Source organism: Anas acuta, chromosome 4, assembly GCF_963932015.1.
Source record: "Anas acuta chromosome 4, bAnaAcu1.1, whole genome shotgun sequence".
NCBI classification, from domain to species: Eukaryota; Metazoa; Chordata; class Aves; order Anseriformes; family Anatidae; genus Anas; species Anas acuta.
The window spans coordinates 68209177-68223558 of record NC_088982.1 but is presented as its reverse complement, the minus strand read 5'-3'; the positions used below and the strand labels follow the sequence as shown (position 1 = coordinate 68223558).

The 14382-nt window shown below is 38.5% G+C and overlaps 1 long non-coding RNA gene across 1 annotated transcript in view; it reads right to left on the bottom strand.

Annotated features, from left to right (window-relative positions):
- Nucleotides 1-14382, bottom strand: part of LOC137855282 (uncharacterized) — a 180714-nt gene that overhangs the window by 100620 nt on the left and 65712 nt on the right. The gene's annotated exons all lie outside the window — the stretch shown is intronic.

The window sequence follows — 14382 nt, the reverse complement described above, 5'->3', positions numbered from 1 at the left end:
GCATTTAATAATTCAATATAGCTCCTCTCTGACACTAGTGTTTGGTTATCTCAACTAAGAAAAGTTGTAGGATATAGAAAGTATTCTCTTCCTCAATTTTCAAATGATATACTACTAGAAAATATGAAAAAAAAAAAAAGACTATGGATGCAGAGTTAGCCAGGCTGAATGACTGAAAAAATATTCTGTTATTTTTTTTTTCATAACATTTCAGTTGTGTTGTTCATGTGCAGCAAAAAGAAAAAATAAAATAAAAAAATCAACTCAGATTACTGTGTTTAATTACCTCTACTTTGCTCACTTTCTCCAAAATTGTTTTAATCTGAGATTTTATTTATTTATTTATTTATTTTCCCTCTGGAAAATACTTCAATTATTTTTTTAGACCTGGTTAATTTTAGCTGTATGTATCAGGGAAGAATGGGCAACATCTAATACTTATGAGTTGTATTTTGCAAACACATATGCATAAACCTAGTTTTAAGCATATAAATACTACCATTAAAATTATAGGATGAGCCACATGTATAATGTACATTTCTACAAAATGAAACTTCGCAGCCCATGTCCATTGCAACATGTTGGGGCCAGGAAACAGTTATTAATATCTAAAATAATACTCTCATGAATAAATGTATGAGTTTTCTCTTCCCTGTAGCATATTTTTAGCAGCTCTCTTTTTTATTGTCATACATTTCTGAGACTGCTATTTTGGTATCTTTAAGAACACTCTCCCACACTACATTGCTTGTTACATATGTAATTAGGAGCACATCTGTCTGATATTTGTAATGGACTTTGAGTACTGAATTTCTTCATTGATGAACATTGCCATTGAATGATATCTTATTGTCACATTTTCAGACAACATGAATTCCATAAAATCAACCAAAGCCTGGATAAGGAGCATGGCACCTTTAAAACCTTGGAGGGCTAAGGATACACATCGTACCATAATGTGGAAAAGAGGAAAGTTACGCCACTTCTACATTTTTCTTGCTTATTATTACACAGAAACTGAAGGTTAGGGAGGGTATCCTTCATAAAGTGGAAAAAATTCTGTGTCACCACAGAGTTTTAATAGGCAACTCATGTCTATTAATAGGGGCACATCTGTTCCGAAGGCTTGCATTATGCAGGTGTCTGTTCCTCTTGTGTTTTTTTGATTATACAGCAGATAATTAGTTAGCCATGATGATTTGCAACCTCCTTTTGGACCACTTATCACATTATCAAAGGCTTTAGTTTCTAATTATGAAATATGAAATAAAAAAAAATAACTTTGCATGTGCATCGCCCACATACATATCTGTTAAAAGGATTCTGAGAGATTGAATGTTCTTTTACTTATAAAATATAACTTCAAGGTAACACCATTGGTGAAGGAAGAACTATGTTTTGCTTTACAACCCTTTGATGGGAAAACAGACTTTCATATTCCTCTTCCTAATCACTATGTGAACTTAAATAATATTTGTTTACTTAATTCAATTTTAAAATACAACCTTTCCAAACTCTGTTCAATGAATGTGACTTCCCTAGATCTTAAAGACCCCAATTTAACCACCTACTGTATTCTGACAATGCACGGATACATTTTTCTATCACAAACGTTTCTCTCTTGGTCTAAACTAAAATTATAGTCTGTCTCTTTGATATCTCTTGTGGTGGTGCAGCTGCTCATTTTGCCTTAGTATAACTAAAACAGAAATACTGTTGTGACTCAAGATTTCCCTTTACACCCTCCATCAGAGTGAACAAAAGTGTGATGCCTGTTACTGTCACATTTGTCTGGATGCCATTTTAGGTTTGGACTTCTTCCTAAATCTGAAAATCCAAAGTTTGCATATTCTTTCTGAACAATATTACTAAGATTTTGTCTCCTTTATATATTCATGCAGATAAAATTATTTCCTGGGAACTTTACTTTTTGCATCTTGCCTACTTCAGAGTTTCTTTCTTCAGCTTGAAAAATGCAGTCCTTCCTGACTAATGTCTATCTTTTGTGTTACCTTAACCTAGATCATCCTACTGCCTCACATTCTTTATAATCTACTAATCTCCCTTCCCTGATTCTAACACCTATGAACTCAGGCTAATCTCAATTGCCCACTTATTCACAGTGGCATCCTTGTCCATTCTTGGTGGTACCTCTACAATTTGAGAACCCCTCTCTGAAGTAATTTACTCACTAAAATCTCTAAATAATATCCTTAAATTTGACAACATTCATGATTAATGAAGAAGCACTACTCAGTATCCAAGCAGTTAGGTTATTCACCTTGGTAGGGGACAATCTGTTAGTCTGGTTTCTGCTGAGACTAATTACATTTTATGCCTCTTTTTTGTTTAAAGGAAAATACATAAACTGTTGAAACAGAATCCATTATCATCATTTCATCCTTCAGCCATACTGAAAAGTGTGATAGGTGAAAACACTGGGATTTGCTCAGGGACTGGTGCTGTGGGTTAGATCTGCTCTAAGCACATTTAGCATATAGAGCAAGGCTTGTCAGGAGTCTTTGGTTTTGAGGACTGTTTCGTCTCACATCTGGCACACAGCAAAGGGGTACTAACTGCTCAAGATGTTTCTACATATGTGGGGAAGCCATTGTGGAAACTTTGAAGGTTCTGGCGGTGCAGTGTGACATCCACATACATTTTATTTTTGATTTAGAAATGTAAATTCCACCTCAGCTAGGTTTACAATTTTTTTGATATTTTATTTTCCAAAGAGGTATAAACACTTTTGAAAAAAATAGCTAATATGGCTTCTTTTCACAACTGGGGGGCAAGACAGGGTCCTCAGTTCTTACCTTCTAAAAACTATGCAAGATGGCCTACAGCTGTTAAAGAGAAATGGTTTCATTCTCGCTGCTTGCATGTACACTGATTCTTCATTCTCAACCACATGAGACATTATCCTCTCTTTTGCACAGCCTTTCATTGCTTAATTTCATCATCTCTCCCATAAAGTCGTGGTACCCTTTTCAGTTACATAAGTGCTTAAATGAGCACCCGGTTTTTCTGTAGTTACATCTTAAACTTGGGAGGCCACCATGAATATAATTCTCATGAATACATGTACTACAGCAGGACTTTATTGAGAATACTTATGAATCCAGGCATTTCCCATGATGGTTTTTATTCAGGCCACATGGTCACAAATGGCAATGTCAATTAATCTTTTAGGGATAATCAGATTCAAAGTTAAAATTAATTTCCTCCCTAATATCCTTCATGGATTCAAGTAGATAAATCTTATTTCTACAATGCATTTCAAAGTGCAAGCAAAATGGTGGAAAAAACAGAGGAGCTGTAAAAGTAACAAGGAACATTATCCTATCTGAAAGGCATACTGGAAAAGATTGAACCATTTGATTAATAGCTATAACTCAGAATATGATGGGCATAGTGTCTGGAATAATTAAGCAACAACAGGCAGCAAAAAGACAAGAATAAATGGATAAAACAGAGAGGTTGACTGGCAGGCAAAGCTATATTTCATGAAACTACTTCCTCCCTGCCCCCAATTCCTTACTATTCTTCTCTGCAAAGTCCCAGGTTTCTTTATCAAACCTTCTGCAATAATTTATTATTGTTATACTGACAGAGTAAATTCCACCACATGCCAGTCATGTCTATAAGTTCAATTAAAATGACAAGAATGACATGGATGGGTAACTTTTGTGCAAAAGGGAAAAGAGAGGCAGCTCTTAAATGAAATTAAATTCTGATACCACTGTTTTGGCAAGGTGTTTCTGCAAGCACAGAAGAAAGATTGTGTTCCCGAGTTTCCATCCCTGGAGACAGTTAACCAATAAAAGCTATAGCTGGGTTTGATTAACTCTGCATGTTTTTCTTGACCTCATTAACAGAGTCAGCTGATGGATTTCCAGATCAATTTGCATGCAAATGTAGAATAAAAAGGGTTGTGCTATAACACCAAGCTTTCACCTTTCTAGAGTCTTCCTTACCTCATTTCAACTTTCTGTAGGCAAATTAGAGTAATGAATGAGAAGGATGAGTAAAGCACCCCGTTTTAACCATCAATTTGTCAACATCTAAGAATGTGATAATTTCCCATGCTAGTCTCACTGAAGGTTTTCAGGCGAGACTCATATAAGACTTTTCACAAATAGTCTCCCCTTCTTGGCCTTCTATGGGCTTCTCTTCTCTTAAGGAACTTGATGCAAAGGCAAAATTAAACTACTGACACTAGTGAAATGAGTAAGAAAGTGATTAGGATCATATTTTTGAATTATTTAAAATGAAAAGGTACTACTGATATCAATGCATATGTGCTTCTTCATTCTGTATTGCCTTTGTGTCAGTAAAAATACAAAGTCAACCCTCCCTGTTTTGCTAATTCACCATCCAGATTTAACCAAATCCCACACTGAAGAAGAAACCAATGTTTATCCAAATAATACTTAAAAGTAAGAAATAAAGAACCCATCATGTTAGGTTTTACAATGACAATAGAAAATTGTCCCTTTCCTGGAATATGTTATTTTTAGTGTTACATTCTAGAAGTATATAGAAAAAAAAAAAAAGGAAGGTAAACAGAAGCTAATAAAAGCATTGAGGTTTAAATTTAAATTTTTGATGGAATATATGCAGAAGTGCATATTGTGATTCACGTGATTTTGTAAACGTAGGACACTAGAACTCTTTTATAACTGTTTCACTGCTGAGACCTCATATTAACACAGAGATAACAGAGACAGACAGGTTAAATAGATTGAGACAGGTAAAGCTGTGGGGAAAAAATAAGTCCCTAGTGCCATATTGATCGGTTCCTAGAAAGTAGGAGGTTACGGACTCTCTCACATCAGCAAAGCTTTTACCAACTGTACCAGTGACAAACATCCACTGACTTACAGTGAAAGGTAATACAGTCACTGCATAATGTTGGTGTTCAAACAGACATGAAAACAGGTGAGCACAACATGATGCCATGCACTTAGCCTTTTAAACAACATTAATTGTCATGGACATTATTTGTTTATGTACACAACTCTAAAATCTCAAGATAGTTTAGGAGAAAAGAGACTATAGAAAGCCTGTCTTATATTAGCATATTGATTAGCAGATTGTATATATTATAGGTTAGAATATGCTAGTATATGTACTATATACGTACTATATTGATCAGTCATGATATAGGACCAAACATGATGTTCAAAAATGCAAGAGACACACTAAAGAGAATAGAAGGAAGGGATGCTATCCAAAGGGATCTGAACAAGCTAGATAAGTGGGATCAGGTGAATCTAACGTGGTTCAACATGCCCAAGTGTGAGGTGCTGCACCGGGGTCAGGACAACTCCAGACAGGAGCACAGACTGGGAGAGCACTGAGAGCAGCCCTGCAGAGAAGGACTTGGGGGTTCTGGTGGACAAAAAGCTCGACACAAACCAGCAGTGCTCAGCAACTGCATCCTGGGCAGCACCAACAGAGGAGTGGCCAGCAGGTGGAGGGGCCCCCTCTGTTCTGCCCTTGTGAGGTTCCCCTTGAAGTGCTGCATCCTTGCAGTAATTGGGGTTGGCTGCCTCAAAGCTGGTGCAGCCACAGCACCTGACCAGGTCTTGTGAGAGGCGGACAGGGAGTGAGTGTTGCCAGGACCACGGCAACTGCGCCCAGGCCTTCTGCCTAGAAAAAGCCTCTGGGAGCAGGAAGGGGCCAGCATGGCATGCGCAGTGGTGTGCAGGCAGTGTGGCAGGGCTTGGGGCTCTGCACCAACTCTTTGCAACCTGCGAGAATGCACATCTACCATGGTATTCTCTAGGCAGAGAGCTCACCCCAAAAACTGTGATGACCCAGGTGGAGGGCCTGCCCAGAGATGTGGCTGTTCATCCTCTGGCTGCAGGGAGTGCCTGAGCCTGCCGCTTGGATGGGGTCGTGGAGTCTCCTTCTCTGGAGACATTCAAAACGCACCTGGATACATTCCTGTGTGATGTGATTTAGGTGTTCCTGCTCCGGCGGGGGGATTGGACTAGATGATCTTCCAAGGTCCCTTCCAATCCCTAATACTGTGTGATTCTGTGATCCATCCAGGTCTGGGGTCCCCAGCACAAGAAAGATGTGGGCCTGTTAGAGCAGGTCCAGAGGAGGGCCACAAAGATAATCAGAGGGCTGGAGCTCCTCTCCTATGAAGAAAGGTTGAGAGTTCTGAGCCTGAAGTGAAGGCCCTGGGGAGACCTCATTGCAGCCTTTCAGTACTAAAAGAGGGCTTATAAAAAAGATGGAGAGCAACTTTTTACTCTGGCAGATAATGACAGGACAAGGGTGAATGCTTCTAAACTAAAAGAGGGTAGATTTAAATTAGATGTTAAATGGGAATTTTTCACTCGTGGCGAAATTTTCACTGTGTGGTGAGGCAGGTTGCTCAGAGAAGCTGTGGATGCTCCATCCCTGGACACGTTCAAGACCATGTTGGGAACTTGATGATTTTTAATGTCCCTTCCAACCCAATCTATTCTATGATTCTATGAACAACAGCCACTTCACCAGTGAAATGAAAAGAAAATAATCACTTCTCTAAAACAGAATTACTTTTTCTTTTAACTAATCTGTTGTTTCAATTAACAACATACATTTTATAGTAGTATACAATTTTGATCTAAATATTGATGTAAATATATTTATCTGGAAGTTTGACTGAGAAAGAGTTAGAGTTAGGAAAACTTTGGTACTGGTAAAAAGATAAAAAAAAAAAAAAAATAACAGTGTACATCAGAAGTTCAGCAAGGAAAGAAATCTGCCAGATAATCCAAAGAGAAGTAGCAGTTTTTGAAATGTACTTCTAACAGGTATAATTTGCTAGGTATATGTTTACAAATAGATTTTCTGCATAAGCAGAAAGGGGTGAAAAATGAAGTGGTAACTTTTGCAGATATTACAAAATTGTTTTGACTATGCAGATATTACAAAATTGTTTTGACTAGGCAGAACAAAGATTTCAGGAAGGTACCACTGGAAGATCTATCAAAAGTAGGGAGCTGGGCAGCACATGGGCAAATGAAATTCACTGCTGAGAAAGTGAAGTCACAGAGGAAATGCGGTCAATCCAATGACATCAATATGATATGAATGTAAGTATATTAATAACAATAGACAAGGTTGTGTTCCCAAACCTTGAATACCATGTTCAGTAACATCCTCTCTTTAAACAATGTAATATGCATGACTGAGTCAAGGATATCGTCAGGTGTCGGTTTTATACACAGAAAGACTGACAATACTTTCTGAACCATTTAATAATGAAATGATTGTTAAAACAATGTTCTCTTGATAATATAGCAAGAAGAAAACACATTAAAAATGTCTCTCAGCCACTTGTCTTTGAATCCCTCCCAATAAACAAAGTTGAATAGTTAGTAGAATTAACAAAAGTATTAAGCATATTTCTGAAACATCAATAACAATTTTGGGGGTTTCATTTTGACTTCATATTGCATTTTAATTAGTCCTACTTAAATACACAACTATTGTTGCAGCATGGAGTGGAATGGCTGTGTATTGACTCATATGATCTGGTAGCAACAAAAGCAAATGTTGGGATTCAAATTTCTCTGTGGAAAGAGAGCTTGCAAAATGACTTTTATCAGATGTATGAAGGCCTGAAAATTCATCTGGTAACTTAGGATGAATAAAAATACTCAAACAAGACACCATCAAATGATGGTACTGGAAAAAGCTTAATGGACTAAGATCATTAGCCTGGCATCTTTGAGACAACATCACAAGAGAAAGAGGAGATTTGTCATCCCCAGAGCTCAGTCTTGTCAGCATTGATCTGGATTTATGAGCCAGTAAGATAATCCTTCATGATTATCTGTCCTGTTGTTCACCATTACTACAGCTTCAAGGAAGCTGTTTTGTTGTATGCTCTTCATGTCATGCTTAGCTGAAGTATAACTGACTTGAAGACCACCTATACTTACAGTTCATTCATATACAAATTAATGGATGGTGGTAAAGTTGTACATCCATTAAGCAGAGCATTACCTTTCATGACATTCATTTACCTATCAAAGATCTTTTATTTATCATAGTTTTTCTGAAAGCTTGTTTATTAAGAGACCATGCTGGAAGGGTATTGCTGCTATCAATGATTTTTATGCTTTGTGCATAAAATTTGAAAAATGAAAACTCATATAATTTGCCTCTTAGTATGCAATGGTCATAAATGAATTACTTTGCTCATCTCTTTTCATGAAATTAACATAGTTAAAAAAATCAGTTTGTTTTCCTTATATTAAAAATAAATAATTGTAAAGGTAGTTTACTTGATGTAGGAATAAACAAAGACTTGCACAGAATTCGTGGTGTATATGTCTTTTGCACCAATTTATACATGACTAAATATGATTTGGTGGGAAAATTTTCTAATCAGAACACGTTCCCCGGTTAAGATACGTGCTTAGTTCTTCATAAGTGAAAGTCATTGAATGGTCCAAAAATGCTTTAATTAGCTAATTAATTACAGTGATCTTGAAGCTCAAAATAGCTTTGACCACGATAAAATACTAAGTATTCATAGATCCAGAGAGAAAGAGTGAGCACAGTTTTGTAACTTGGCTGTCAGGAAAAACAACTGATGATTCCATTTTCCAGCTTTGGTCAAGGTGCTTCTTTCATCTTCAGATACATAGCTAGAGCCAGCTTTCAAATTCGGGTAGAGATAAAATGTTTTGAATTGGAGACCATCACCTTCTCTGTTAGTCTTCTAAGCAATATATTACTCTGGGGCTCATAGTCATCATCTTCTCAGGGGTATCGTTCACTCAGAAAACTATTCCTGATCAGGTTTCACAGAAAAGATTCAATAAACAGTCTCAGCTTTGAGAATCCTGCTAGGGCTAAGGCACCAGGCCCAGCACTTAGCAATTTGGTGTTTTGCTACCTTGGGGACAAGTAACACTGTAATCTTATGATTTTAGAAATATAAGTTAGCATCTAGGCTGGAGTCCCTACACCACATCCTTTAAGACAGGCAAGCACAACAAAATCAGTGAGGTTCTCCCATTACAGAACTTTATTTGCACTTAGAATTTTGTCAAATTTCAACACACTGGCCTGAAATCACCTATATTATCTGTCCACTGCAGGGTGTTTTCTTAGCTTATATTATATCAGCAGCTCCCAGCAATGAGGACAAGTATTTTTTCCATGATTTAAAAAGTCCTTATGCCTTCTTGCACTGAGGAATCCTAGCAAGGAAACAATTTGGTGGAATGGCTTTAAAGCTTGGTTGTAGCATTGCCTAATTGTGGACGTCTTGCCTTTGTAATTTTGAGAGTCTTTTATTCTCTCTTTTTGTGTTTAACTTTTTGCCAAAAGAATATTATGGCTTCTACGTAGTACAAAGAATGATGATCCTTACATAGCCATAATGATCTGAGTCCTACTGGCCAGGAAATGACAGGAGATTGTACTGGGTCTGGCTGGAATGTTAACCACCACAGAGATGTGATGTATTTTTCTTTTAATACTCTTCTCTGTGTAAATAATAATAATAATAATAATAATAATAATAATAATAATAATAATAATAATAATAATTGAGAGGAATCTCACTAAAATTTATCATTTGAGAAATATCAGCTAGTGTTTCCACTCGTGTTTGACTGTCATTGCCTATCATGGCATGCACTTTATTCTGCACTACACAAAGATATGTTGGACTGAAGGGTTACACTGTAAAGCATTTAATACTAAATATTTGCATATGAAGATGTTATACATTGCTTATACTCTCTATTGTTAATTATTTTTAGTTGAATCACTTATATTGAAAATTCAAAGGGGCCTGGACACGTTAGAAAAGTTGGTCCATATGAACCTAGGGAGGTTCAACTAGTCTAAGTGCAAGGTGCTGCACCTGGGTCGGGGCAATCCCAGACACGAGGACAGGCTGGGAGAAGAACTCATTGAGAGCAGCCCTGCAGAGAAGGACCTGGGGGTTCTGGTGGACAAAAAGCTGGTGGACAGAGCTTGGCTGTTATCTCAAGGACAAAAGACAAAGAGTCCCAGTGATTTAACTTTCACACTGTTGTGCAAACAGCAAGCATCCTGTGGTATTTTCTTGAGCGACTGTTACTTCGCTCACTGAGGTCAAGAGGAGTTCTACCATTTATTGCAGCATTAGCTCATTGCTGCTGTCTTTTGAAAATGTTGTGTGAAATAAACATTCAATTGATTGCAGTATTTTTTAAAGTCCATATTAAAAACTCCTAAATCCTGAAGGGTATCTGCTCATCCTGTTTATTTCTTCCTTTTAGCTCCTAGAGTTGTGACATGTTTACATGCGTGCAATGGCTGTTTTCCTAGGTAGCTCCTCATAAACATTGCAAAATATTAATAAAGGTGCTAAGAAAGCTAAAGGCACACAACACCAACAGTCTTCACATATTTAATTCACTGCTTTGTTCATTCTTTCCCCATTGCAAATGTACTAAATGACAATATAATTATAACCTAAAGCTGTTGGTAATTATATGCAAAGTGCTATAATAGCGATGAAACCCAAATGCCAAGAGAGAGAGAAAGAAAGAGACTGAGGGAAGCCAGAGTCAAAATAACCATTACTCATTGTACTCCTGGGTACCCCCTAAAATTATTTGATTCTGATGGGTTACCCAACCTGCAAATTACCTGAAAAAAAATTCAGGTCAGGTGTAGAGAAAACAAATTAATTACTAGGAAATTACTTGCTGGTGTTGAGCCAAGTATTAGCTCATCAGCATTCAGCACTGTTGGAATGGGCTGAAAAGAAGGAGAACTGTACTGACTTATAGAAGGAGCTGGCAGCTGAGAACAGCACATGGAAAAATTGTATTAGAAACGTTTGTTCTAATGCTAGCATCTTTCTTCCAGACAATCCTGAGCTCAGTCAATGTTCAATGCCAGTGTGTTGCTACCAGCAGGTCACAGATCTCCTCACTTTCCTTCTGTTCTGGAAGCAGGGCAGACATGGGTTATTCTACCTGGGGGAAGTTGCTCTCCAGCTGCTCCACAGGGCCTGGGTCAAACTATCCAGATAGGAACCATCCCTATACCTCCTGGTCCCTCTTGGGCTGCAGAGGGTCCCACATGCCAGAATTGTTCCTTGATTCCTTCTGCATTTGGAATAATTCCACCAGAAAACCAACCAGGACCGACAGAGTCTCAGAGCTGAGATGTATAGTAACCTAGATGTCCCCCGTCTTAGCTGAACTGAATATTTTCTGGGTAGAAATGAGAGCCTGGCACATACAATTTGTCAAGGGAATGTTTGACTTGCACTTATTCTGTGTTTGCTGGAATACAGCATATAGCTACTGCTTCATTAGTAGATTAGTAATACTCAGCAGTGTGCTCTAGAGATGGAACATAATTGATAAAAAAAATTGCGAATTATGTGACAGGTTGAATTGGCAGCTTGTGATCATCTAATGAAATCCCTGCTTATAATATGTACAGTATGCTACTAATGAATTAGTTAAACTTACAAAAATACACTCAGAAAAGCTACAGCTCCTGCTACTGCCTTCACTCTTGCAGACCTGCTGCCAGGCTGGAATTATTCCTGCTAAAATACATTTAAAAGAGGGGAAAAAATAGCATCCACAACAACAGGACAGAGCAAAAAGCAGCATGTGAACCAAAGATTTCCTTCTGAACTGTCTTTGCTGTCTCTGAAGTACACCCAGTTATATGACTCAGGGAATTAATATCACTCTAAAAACTAACCATTTCTAATGTACAACACTTGTTTTGTGTTCACACAGCATTCAGCATGATACAGCTCTTAATAGCGATGCTCCAAATTCAAACTAAGGTTCAGATAGCTCAGAGGATGATGCTCAGATCCATGCAGATGCTCCCCTATGTCTCAGTGCCCTTTCCTTTCCCTTGCTGCATTCTTCCCTGGGTGTGCAGGAGCACTCCCTTGGAGCAAGCCTGCTCTGCCCTGTGCTGAGGGCTAACAAAATCCTTCCAGTCTGACCATTCACAGTAGCAAAATGCTCAAAACCACTCACTGGCTGTGCCCTACATCTCATGCATCGCTGGACACGGTCTTTGTGGGCAGCTTTAAACTGTCAGTGGATGGGAACTGGAGTTGTGCAGCAGCAGAAAGCAAGCAAGAAAAACTGATCGCTGCTTAGGTTGTACGAAGTCCCTACCATGCGAGGAACTTGAACAGGTGTGGGGAGGGTTTTTTGTTTGTTTGTTTGTTTTAATTCATGAACAATTTTCAACAAAAACACTTTCTGCATTTTAATGGCTGAATATCGATTTGTTTGCCTTTGTGCTCATTTGATAGGGTATGTGGGGTAGAGGAAAAGCACTGAACTATGTGACCACAAGCACAAAGCAGCTGTAAAAAATTACAGAATCTGAAAGGTTGTGACAGATATCTTCTCTGCACTCATTATGTCCTGGATAAATTATTTTGTATGATTCGTAAATGCTTAAAGCCAAAAATACAATTACAATCACCAGCTATGAGTTCTTACTTCATTTCAGGTGTAGATTTTTATCCAGTGTTTTTAGCTGAATGAGAAAATAGTTTGATAAGCAATAAATTATCCAAAAATGCAAATAAAGAGCAAAATTATTTTAAGTAAATGATCTGGGCTCCTACCGAAAAATTAATACACACAAATAAAAGGATTGCTCTTGAATATGTGGTAGAAAAAGCATGACTCTTTTGGAACAATATATGATGTCGTACTTTTTCAAGTTTTCTGGGATGAAGGGTATTCATTTCCCTAGTTTGTCAGATAACTGACTGCTTACACATTAAGATGACAGAACAAGGAACTGAGCCCCTTCTTCATCTCTCCTCACAGAGCCGTCACAACACGGGAGCACTGCCCTGAGGGTTACACAGGTAACTCAGGCGTGAGACCTCCTGTGGCTCTCCATCCCCCACTGAGTTTGCCCACAAAAACTGTCACAATTAGTTCTAATTGCAGCAATGATGCTTCTGATACCTATTCACCGCACACCCAACACGAGGCCCCGATCTTCTGCACAGGCTGCTGAGCTGCTATCAGCTGCTTGTGCATTTAGTCACTGTCAGCCCAGGCTGCCTTTAAGCTGAATTTTCCTCATGCCTGGGATGCAGGTGGATGAGTGCGGCTGAGCAGGCTGAGCTGCACACAGCAGGCATCCATAGTGCCAGAGCATGTTTGACAGCCAACAACTTCCCCACTGATGCAGAGCTCTTCTTGCAGCCGCTCTCTCTCCCCGCCCTCCTTCTGGCCGCTTTCTGATGCCTGACATCACTCTGCAATGACCTGAGGAGAAGTGGCAGGAAGTAATGTATTTTGAGAGATTACTCTTAGTTCCTACCACCACGAAGTCCCCACGGGGTTTAGCCTTCCCATCCCACTGCTGAGCTGCACTAAGCCCATCTCCTGACTCACGTGGTACTTGCTGTCACTCAGTCATATCAGACGGTACTTGGCAAAAGGCCTAACTCAGCAAACTGCTGTTCATCACCTGACTTACTTACACTGTCAGAAAAAATTTCAGAAGAAATTTGAAACTACAGAAAGGTCTTGCTCTTCTATTCTCTATATAACAACTTGGAAATATGAGAATATACTAACCCTCAAAGTCATAATAGTTTTTAGCTCAGGCTAGCCAGGCATTATTATTGTTATTGTTATTATTATTATTACTCTTTTCTAGATTTAATTGAAATGCAACAATGAAAACAAACAAGAATGACTACAGCCTTGTAACTGAGGATATACTTTGTCATGGGATGCTCTCAGTTCGTTTCTCTGTAGATATCCATCCCTCTTTTGAGAGCTGATAGTTGGTCATGCTTGGCACGTATGGCATGCTCACTACCTGGGGTGGTGAGAAGGCATGACGGGCCTGCTCCCCATGAAACTTCTGCCAGCCTTGAAAGCTGCTGGTGAAATAGCTGTTGCTATTTCAAAGAAATACATGTTATTGCCACCCATGTGGGTCAGGCATTCTGCTTCATGACATCGCTCTGTATCTGCAGGCAAGTCAAATCAGATCTTGAAGTGGTGAAGAAACCCTAAAGAAATCAGCAGTGGGAGTCAAAAATGAGAGAAAAGATTCAGGAGTTAGACTGTCATGATGAGAGAGCAACAAGAGATATCAGAAGACTGAATTTGGACAGAAAAGAGAGCAAGTATATTCACTGCAAGATGAAAAGAAGTTAACCACTGTAGTACCACTATTTGGCACCAAGTGGAAATTTGATTGGATTTTCAGATTTGGCAACTCCACCGGTTTTCATGTGGGCAAAGGAAGCCAGATCTCAAATGAGAAGTCATCAGATTTCTAAAGCTCAATTAGGCAAATTGAGGCACATTTCCTCTCTCTTTCTCACTATTTTTTTTTTTT